The sequence below is a fragment of the Ruditapes philippinarum genome, unplaced genomic scaffold (assembly GCF_026571515.1).
Source record: "Ruditapes philippinarum isolate M1 unplaced genomic scaffold, ASM2657151v2 ctg2881_1_1_1_1, whole genome shotgun sequence".
Lineage (NCBI taxonomy): Eukaryota > Metazoa > Mollusca > Bivalvia > Venerida > Veneridae > Ruditapes > Ruditapes philippinarum.
In genome coordinates, this window is record NW_026859242.1 from 206,190 (window position 1) to 216,594 (window position 10,405).

General features: G+C 29.9%; 1 protein-coding gene across 1 annotated transcript in view; it reads right to left on the reverse strand.

Moving 5' to 3' along the window:
• The window catches only part of LOC132755752 (cAMP-dependent protein kinase type II regulatory subunit-like), a 54,508-nt gene extending 45,432 nt beyond the window's left edge, over positions 1-9,076 (reverse strand). The window contains exon 1 of the mRNA XM_060746665.1: positions 8,987-9,076. The gene's annotated coding sequence lies outside the window, so the exon portion shown is untranslated. The remainder of the gene's footprint in view (positions 1-8,986) is intronic.
• Positions 9,077-10,405: the final 1,329 nt, after the last annotated feature.

The following is a 10,405-nucleotide window of genomic DNA, read 5'->3' on the forward strand; positions in this document are numbered from 1 at the left end:
ATTATCTCTTTACTCACAGAAATATTATTTTTAAAACGTCATGTAATTTCGACTTGTTTTCAATTTCATTTGTTATTCAAATGACCAAAAGCCAATATAACAAAGATGTTTTTGTGCATAAATCATCGAATCAGTCATAACATTAATGTTATATAACAATATGTCAAAACAAAATCATTTTGATAAACTACCTCAATTGTTTATAAAGTTGAATCTACTGCCGTATAAAGAAATGTTTCACGTAAATAACAATTCTCACCGTTTGCCGACATAAATACATGTATGTCGTATTTTATTCCCTGCGGGCCGAAGCCCGCAGGGTATTGGTACGCGTTTTATTTTTGAGGCATGGAGGAGCACGTGACCTGTTTTCGGTACATGGAGGAGCATGTGATCTGTAAACCGTACATGATTGGTTAATTGACCTATTCGAAAACCTAGCTAAATACCGTTTCCCGGTACGTTACGGATTTACCTCTAGGAAATCATTGTATACACACCGGTCTCTCAAATGACCGGTGTACACAATGCTAGGGAATTAGTCCGAATTACACCTAATTAAGAACATAACACTGTTACGTGATATTTCTAATTTTCTATTATTATTTTACCGTTTGAGATGGAAAAAATTGCATGATGTGTTTGAAAATTATCAATGTTTCTTTTAATATCTATCTGAAATTTTACAAACAATAAATTGTTTATAGTGAAAATTCCCTGAATTAAAACATTCATTTGTGGCATCTGCCATAATAGATAGAGATATTTTCTGCGTAAACTTGTGTGTTTTCTTTTTTTTTTAAATTATTTTTTGCAAGGAACTATACATACAATGGTATTTAATCATTTTCTTAAACAGAAATATTGTTTTATTTTCGACCAAGGCCAAAGATCTTCTTCTATTGATCGATTATTGTCAACTATATTCCTGATACAAACGTTAATTTTCTTTTAATTTTTCCCCCAAACAATGTTGAAAATAGTTAAATGAAATATCTTTAAATCATCAAAAATGTTCCCCGCAGGAAACCATTTTACTTGTATATTTATTTAATATCACCAATACTTCTCCAGAGAAAAAAGTTAATTACCCTAAAAGTCAGAAGGCATCATGAAAATACAAGCTGGACCTCCTTTATATCGGTTTTATTACTGCTTTGACGTCATTTCCGTTAGCATATGTTCTTATCAGTCGATAACATACATTATTTATGGTTGGCCTGGTTTTGTTTCTACGACACAAGATCACACATCTTAACGCAGTCCAATGTTTTTGTTATATAAATACTAGTTTTAGTATGGAATAACCCCCATGTTGATAGAGTGCAATGTAAAAAGGCATTTTTACTTGCAATATCTGTAGGGGAGAAAAGACACATGTTATTAGATTTTAGTGGTAAGGGAGAGCATATTACTGGGCTCTATTTTAATATACATCTGTTTTTGTGAAACTAGTTATTTTTATCTGCCAAAGCTTCGAGCATAAGAGTTATAAAGAAATAATTTATTATGAATTTTTATGAAGCGGGCTTTTGAAAATTTGAGATGGGTATTCAATATCAACAGGGAAGGCGTTTGAATATTCAAATGCACGTTTAAATAAATTTAGAAATTATAGAAAGGCCAGGTCACAAGTGATATCACAAGCTAGATTTTACATTTTAAAGACAATGTATTTGACTGTTAATGCTTGTAAAGAAAATGCTCCATGGGCCAATAATTTTATTTAAAATCTTCAATTATTATAGCAAATGACCTCACCTTTAGTTATTTCATTTGAACCTCAAAGTATCATTAGAATATTTGTAATGGAAAAAGCTTCACATGACAATGTATCGCAAAATACACAACAACATTATTACGTGAACAGACGTCATTCTTCCCAATCCCACGCCAGTATCTAAATAATGAATAAGATACACAACAAATAATAATCATCTAAACAATAAAACATCGATCTCGATGATTACAGAATATATTGCGATACAAATTTAATTATACATAGACAATTTTAAAGCACTTTACTCTCGTACAATTATCAAAAATGTAGCACATTTTCAAAGCAACCCGAGCACATTCCCTCCATTAATAAAGTCAATTGAAAAATATCGACTGTCACCAATTACTGACAACGATGTTTCCTGCAATGAAATTATTAATTTTCAATAATGTTTTTTGCATCTTTTTCCTGTAGTATAATTGATTGGAATCGATTGGAATTGGTGACGTAACATCTGTTTAAGAATAAGCAATATTTATAAATGAATTATACACAGACATTCTCTGTTAATATATCATTCGAACAGAAAGTGACTAAATAACGAAAAACAATAATTTTTGATTATAATCAGAACTGTTAAATTCAAGGCTTGTGCAAACATATAATCCTGAAAACCTTTCTGTTAAACTATTTGCATCATGCTTGCTCATTTGTCAAAAAAACAACAACTTATCAAGTTTATTCTGTATGTTTACTGATTTTGAAAACATATGTCAGCAAGACAAATGCAAAGCAAACTTTTCTGAATAACATCAAAGCTGTTGTTGTCAAGGATTGTGTCAATATATGACTTATTAATTCATCAATTGTAACAGCTTACACACGACAAGCATGAAATAATCGTGCCTGAACGTCATACATTATTCTTGTTAATCCTACCACATTTAAAATAGACAATATTACGCAATTCATTTTTATTTATAGTGACGTGTTGCATAACTCTTTCCAAAGGCTTATCTAAATAAAAGAAAGTATCAAAATTAAAAATCTAAGATACGTATTTGCTAACTCAGTGAAGATCTTAGCATGCATTACATGTAGCAATCATATGCATATTTGAGACAAACATTTCTGAGACACACTTTAAAATTGTAAAGTACACCTTAACAAAATCTCCTCGAAAGAACTACAAAATGTAATGCATTAGCATAAATCAGAAAGCAAAACACTTTCATATACTTCTAAAATTAGCTTTGCACAGTGAACATCGGTTGTGACAAAATTAAGACTTTTGCAAATAGAGAGTGCAATCTGAATGACTATACAATACTTATAAATCTTAGTATTTATTCATTATTGTTGACAATATTCCATCATTCTCTCTAACAAATTACTCAATTTACTATTGGTCATGTATATCTGTTGTTACAATCCAAGTCATTAACTCAAATACAAATTATGTTTCTTAACTTGAAAACTCAAACGAAACACTGTAAGGGGACCTCTCTGTTGAAAATGTGTCAGAGTTAAATCGTATACCTGTACATGCACATACCCGCCCTCCAGAGGGTGCCCATTGAATGGCTCATTTTTGCTGGGGTTTTCTTATTGTGACGGCAGAGAAAGGGAAAGCGATAGAAATATCATATTCAGATGCTCGCTTGTTGGTAACTTGTTTGGGGGGTTTCATATTGTGACAACAAAGAACGTGTTTTTATGTTTGACTATACATTCGTGTTCATACCTTTTCTGTCAAGTTGAGGTGAACAAGCTGCATATTTCAAAAGATTGATTTTTAAATGTTGATTGACTAATATTTGATAATAGATAGTTTTTAGGTTAAACATATAAAATCTACCTTAAATCCAACAAGCAATAATTATAGTATTGCAAGCAATCCACAATTCCCCTACCGGTTAGAGCCCCAGCAACATTCTGAAGGACCATTGGCCATTCACGTATGTTTCTTTTTTAAGTAAAGTTGTTGCAAAAGTTCTTTAAAAGTGATCACAGGAAATATATTTTATGTACAGACAGACAGGCGGACTAAGGGACACTCTAAAGTCATTTTTTAAACATCCCTGTTATCAAAATATAACATTTTTAAAAGCAAAATTCTTAAAAAGGAGATAAAGATGCAAGACGTCATACATGACGTGAGTGTAACAAAGAACAATTAGTAATGAAGGTGTTGATAATGACTGTTTATTTTAAATTTGAAGTAAAAGAAAGGTAAAAAAAATGAATAAGAAAAATTCAAAGTTTAAGGAGGAGATAATTTTGGAAATATGGATGCTGGAATTATAAACCTTGTCATATTATTATGATGTGGGAGTTTGAAGAAAATCCTATAATGATTGAAGAAGTTGGAGTAACAATTCCCAATTTCTCGAAAAAAAAGTCTTAAGTTCAAAAGGGGCATAATTCTGGAAATAGTCTTGCTAGATAATTGAACAAATGTTGAGTGATAATAAGAAACAAATATATGAAGTTTGAAGTTGATACATTCAGAAATAAAGAAGTTATTAAAAAAAACAATATTTTTTCATGAAAATTCTAAGTTCAAGGGAGAAAATTCTGATAAAGTTTGTGCTAGAGTTGTAAACCTTGTCACATATGATGTGGTTGATGACTAGAAACTTATATTTAAAGTTTGAAGAAAATGCATTAAGAAATAAAGAACTTTTAGTGAAAAACCATAAAAACTAGAATCAGAAATCTTGAATTTCAGTCTATTTGTTGCCATAGCAACCAGATTTTTCAACATAGGAAGAAAAGAAAAGGATGTGTCCAATTTCCAAACTGCCATCTACCCATATTTAAAGTTTCATGAAAATATTTCTAGTACTTTTTTTCTAGGTTATGTGTAAAATTTGCCATATTTTCAGTCTATTTGCCATAGCAACCAGAATTTTTTAACATAGGAAGAAAAGAAAAAGACGTGCATAATCTCCATACTGCCATCTATCCATATATCAAGTTTCATAAAAAAATTTTCAGTACCTTTTTACCTGTAGGGCACTAAAAAGACTTCTCTACTTTTTCAATTGGATTTGACCAATACATTCGTAAGATATTCATAGAACTTCCCGTAAATTACTTGGGTTACTGACTTCACATGTACATGTAAAGTATAATATTAAATTAAATACAAATATGACACAATGTCAGATTATTTTGACTTTTACCTTCATTCACCATTTACACTTATAGCATAATGCCACTGTAAAAAGTTAAAGTGAGATCTGATACAACAATCAGGTAAGGTACAGGTGTGGTATTGGTTTTAATTATTTGTTTTTTGATGTTACAACGGGAAAATGTATTGAGCTTGTCATATTTTAAAGTTTTCAAAATTAACAATAAATTAGGAGAAGCTAATGTGATACCTGCTACAACAATACCTGTTGAAGTGTAATATCATATCGTTACAAACATAATGACAATTTCAAGATGTGCAGGTGTGCTTTCTTTTTAATTATTTTTTCTTGTAAAATTGAAAAATGAGAAATTTATCTAATTATGTTTTGTACGTGTTTTAAATAAAATATTTATGGGATTCTAGAATACTTAGTTATTCTTTATCACTACGTCAAGAGAAGCATCGTAATTTTCAAAATAGAACTTTCATCTTATTGTATTTATAATCGTCGTTATTGTAAAGATATACTAACATGTATTAAATTTTCATTTTGTGAAACATTAATGTGATGTTTTTTTAAATTTTGATTGCTGTTTTTCATATTTTTATTTGCTGACTTTAACTCATAATGGTCATATGACGGCTTTGCAACTTTACTAGTGAAAAAACTAAGGTGCTCGAGCACCTGAGAAGTACCATGCTTTGATGTATTTCTTAAAAAAACTAGGTCCATAATGGAAGGTATATAGAACCATAAATATTAATGTTGAAAGTATTTTGTAACATACCTAAAGAATTATACATGAATGTTGTTGGTAAGTGTTAGATATCGTCTGATATGACTATCTATATATAGCAGATAACGAATTGTTGCAGGAAAAAATACTATTATTCATCATATAAATTTTTTCTAAGAATATTTTATAAGAAGATCTAAATGACACACAGTTTTTGTTGTATATCAATTTGAAATACGTATGAAAAATATGCGCAGAGTAGACCAATCCACTTTTAAATGAAATGATAAATACGACTTCTTGATATTACAAATACCAACTTTGTGACTTCAAAATCTGATTTGTGTAGGCAGTGTATTGTATTTCTTTATTTAAAATTAAGAAATAAAACATATTATTTCCTTCAAAGAGGTAGACATAAAACCTAGACGTCTGCAAATTATACTGTATTCCTATGAATAATAAATAAATGATATTCAGCCTGTTATTAACGTAATGCGGCAGGAATAACCTTACTGATATAAAGTACCAGATATCTATGCATGCATACCTTTAGCAACTGTTAATCATACGCCACATAAAGCATCAACTTTTCAATGTTTATCAAATTGCAATGGAAATTAGAATATACTTCTTGGATTGTATACAAGTATAAATGGAAACGAAGAATATGCAAGGTATCAGGTGTAAAATAAGATGCTTTGGCTAATTTATAGTATTACAGTTTGTCAACTATCTCGAAAAAATTACAACTTAAGTTTAAATGCACTTAGGTAAAATAAAATAAAATGTATAAGTGCAGAAATGAATGAAACTGTGGAGCGCTTTTCTCCTTAAGATAACGGTTGTAATTATACTTAGTATCTCTTTTGTACGCAGGAAATAAAAGACAGAGAAAATGAAACACAGGAAAAGTCCTAAAGAGCTCCCATTATTGACCTATATAATTTGAAATTATTCATGTATAAAATGTGGTAATAGTCAATTATCTTTTATAAGAGTTCCATTACTTGAACATGAAATTAAAGGTTTCATGGATGAGCGTCGTTCCTTGTTCATTGATAATTGAACCTATTTCTGTAAATAATTACGTTGTCGTCTTATCTGACACTTGCACTATATCATTATTCGTTTTAAGTGATTTCTTTTTTGAGTTTGCATTAAAATGCAGCTTCTGATAGTCATACAAATAACATGTTTAAGAATTTAATAACTAAGAGATGTTAGGGTATTTACATAGTTATCATTTAAGCCTTTATCTGCTGGGGGCAACTGATTCTACCCAAGTCATCGTACGTGAAGTACGTGATTATGTTCTGCATTGTTCGCTATTCAATCAGTAAATATTTTGAAATTGTCCCTAAACATGATGTCCATAGTGAACGATAGAAAAGACCATCTCAGATACTGAGCGAGTTAAGGGTTAAATACAGTGTTCCGGTAAAAAATCATACCATATCTCCTTTACGGAATGTTTTAAGGCGTAAAGTGTATCAAAGGTACAATTAAATAACTTTTTGATCCAAAGTTCTTCATTTTAAGTCATTTACGCTTTGGTTTATTCCCTAAAACGTCATTAAGAGCTGAACAGAGAAGCTTAACACTCCAGTCTCAATTTTTAAAGGACAAACATAATGCATGCATGTTTAAAGCAAATTTGAAACATGTTTTATTATGTCCTTACAATTTAGCCCTTGTTTTAAAAGTGTAACGCTACATGCCCTTTACCAATTGAATGCAAACAGGAAAGACACTGAATGTTACGCTGTAACTTGTCAGTTACCATAACAAGTAAACTTGTTAAAATATTGAATGGCATAGTGTCACGTTGACAACAATTGAGATTCCTTTGTTATTAATGCAACTTGAAGCTCGAACGATACATATATATTTATTCATGCGCATTGATTATATACCACAAAAGTATGAAATCAATCCGAGAAAAATGAATTATGAATGAAAGAATATTCTACAAAACATAGCATGTTCAAAATAAACCTAGGAAACAGAAGAAAAAAAAATAAAATCATTTTGTTGACTTGTTTCCTATTATAATTATGTCCGTTTTGTATAGTAATTTACAATTTTAACAATGTTGTTAAGACAATTATGTCAAAACAACTAAGTGTTAAACTTCCCGTCATAATATTGTTTTATAAATAAATAGTAAAAGTTATTTTCAAAGAAACGAAATAGTATTGTGAAATTGTTAAAGTTAAATGTAAATATAGCTTCAGATTTTTCATAAAGGGTTATTCTGCTTAAATGATTTTGCATGGTTGTTTGATTTGTAATCTTAATTTCAGAATAAATACTGAAGTCATACACTTGTGATTTGTCATCATCATTCATGTACACAAAGAAAAATACGACGGTGTTTATCTGCTAATTATTACTGCTTACGTACTACAGACATCATGATATTTGCGGCTTTTCCTTCTATACATGCACTTCTTCCGTTAAATGGATTAACCGAGGAAAATCGGTTAAAGCACGAGACTTGTAATTTTGACATTGTGAATTCGATTCCCTGGAGAGGCCGACTAAAATTGCTTGGATGAGACTTTCAATCGGGGTAACGTGTATGAGTTCTTGAACACTTGGCACGTTTACGAAACAGAAAAAACTTCTAGCAATAGGGCACCTTTCTGTATCTGTATCTTGTACTATCCTCCAATATCTAGAATGACTAATACTCCTCTTGAGGACTCGCCCATATGGACAACCGGTGGCAAGTATAAATGTACTCAAATACACTCACATAAATAACTAAATAAATGTATTGACATGATCAGTTCTTCTTTTGTTTTCTTTTCATATGATATTTTTTCAGCTCTCACAATTACTAATGTTGCAATATTTAATTTTTATCTTTTAAATAAAATCTTTCAATCGATATACAATATATCATCTATCGGTTTGATACGACGAAATTAACCCATCAGTCCTACGGTCTCAAAATATGTGTTTAACAGCCAATGTTTACTGCTCAGACTTGCATAACAATCAGACACACATCAAGAATCTAATATGATCAATACCAGACAAAAGAATGCTACCATATCAACTGCAAATATTTGAATGAAAATTGCAAATGAGGAAAAGTTTAAACTGCTGTTATGAAACTACAACGAATCTTTTCTTGCCACATAATATATTAGCAGTGCACATAGGAACTCTGTTTCAAAGTACTGTACTGTGTATTGGTATGTGTTACAAGTTATGGAAGGTATTTTCAAGCTGTCTGATATCCTGTTTTAGTTTTGATTTTATATTTTTTCTTCAATAAGGTAATTGTATTCAAATTCATTAAACAAGATAAATAAAATATTTGTCGTCATATGATTTAATTTTTTATTTTATAAGGTAAACAATAATAAAACTTACACTTTTGCTATAAGTCCAAAAACTGTCACTTGCCACTTATCATCTTGATATCTGAAATAATTCAGAAAAAAAATTCAGAATGCAACGAAAGAATCTTTTCATAACTGAAGTAAAATTTATATCATTTGATGAAAATTTTGTTCAACAGTCTTTCAGAAAAACATTTCAATTTCCAGTGGTGTTGTTTTGACATTTTGTTTCATTTCATAAATAATTGACAGCTAATCATTCCATTCAAGTACGAAATGCTGTCATTGTAATGCACGAGCATGCTGGGTACATTGTTTGACAATAAAATAAAGATTTGATACACACACATGTTTCATTATAAAGGTGACATAAAATCAAAGTACCTGTTTTTACTTAAAAAGCATAACAATCAAATATAAAAAGAACAGAATTGTCTCTCGCAAATGTTGTTTAGTTTTTTCCATTCCTTGAGATTAATGGGAAATTTAGATTTCATTGAAATCCTTAATTAACTTCAGCCTGAATAATTGAATTAAATTGATTACCCTCTGAGAATTGTCATTGACTTAATATATCTTGTGCACTTTGTCTTTGAAGATCGGACAGTATTTTATGTGTTCGTACAAACATTTTATTTCCTCTTTTTACACTTCCAAATACATTCTTTGTTTTTGTTTATATATATCTTGTATACATGGTGTGTGTTGTCTTAATACTTTACAATCATGCAATGCCGTTGGAGCGTTTTATTTGCACTTTATATCAAAGCAAAATCAAAGTTAAAGTATCGTTTCTTTCTGTCAACTTACTAATGAATATTTATGTAAGCAGATGGACTTCTAAATATTCAGTAATGCTATTATTTAAAAAAAAAACGTTTTTAATTACGCAATGTGTGTTAAAGAAATCTAAATGTCCTTATCAATGAATGGTGATTGCTCAAGAGGATTTGTTTGTTTGCACCTTTTTACAGCGAGGTATTTTAGTATAAATTGCTATTTAATTGAACCATTTCATCAAATATAATGGTAATTTAGACAAGGAATACTCTCATACAGTTTTATAAAACAATATTGAAGGTTTTATATTGTATCTAATAGGTACAGGTGTTTTTAAACATTTAATTATGTTTCCTTTAATATGTTTGAATTAATCATCAATGTGGGAGAACGTAATATAAATCTGACCAATTAATGTAAAAACCTCGCTTTGTAAATGTTAACCGTTAGCCATGTACTTTAGTATTGTCGCATATCTTTCTATTGTTCTGCAGGACTTGTTAAAAATTAATGACAGACATTGCCTACAATGACAAAGGTTTTCTTTTATAATTTTATTTCTATAAATAATTACGCTGTTTCTTGTTTCTCGCCGCTCAAATTTGATCTGAAGAAAATATTCCTTTATTATATGATATTTACACGAATGAATAATTTGATGACTTTAATT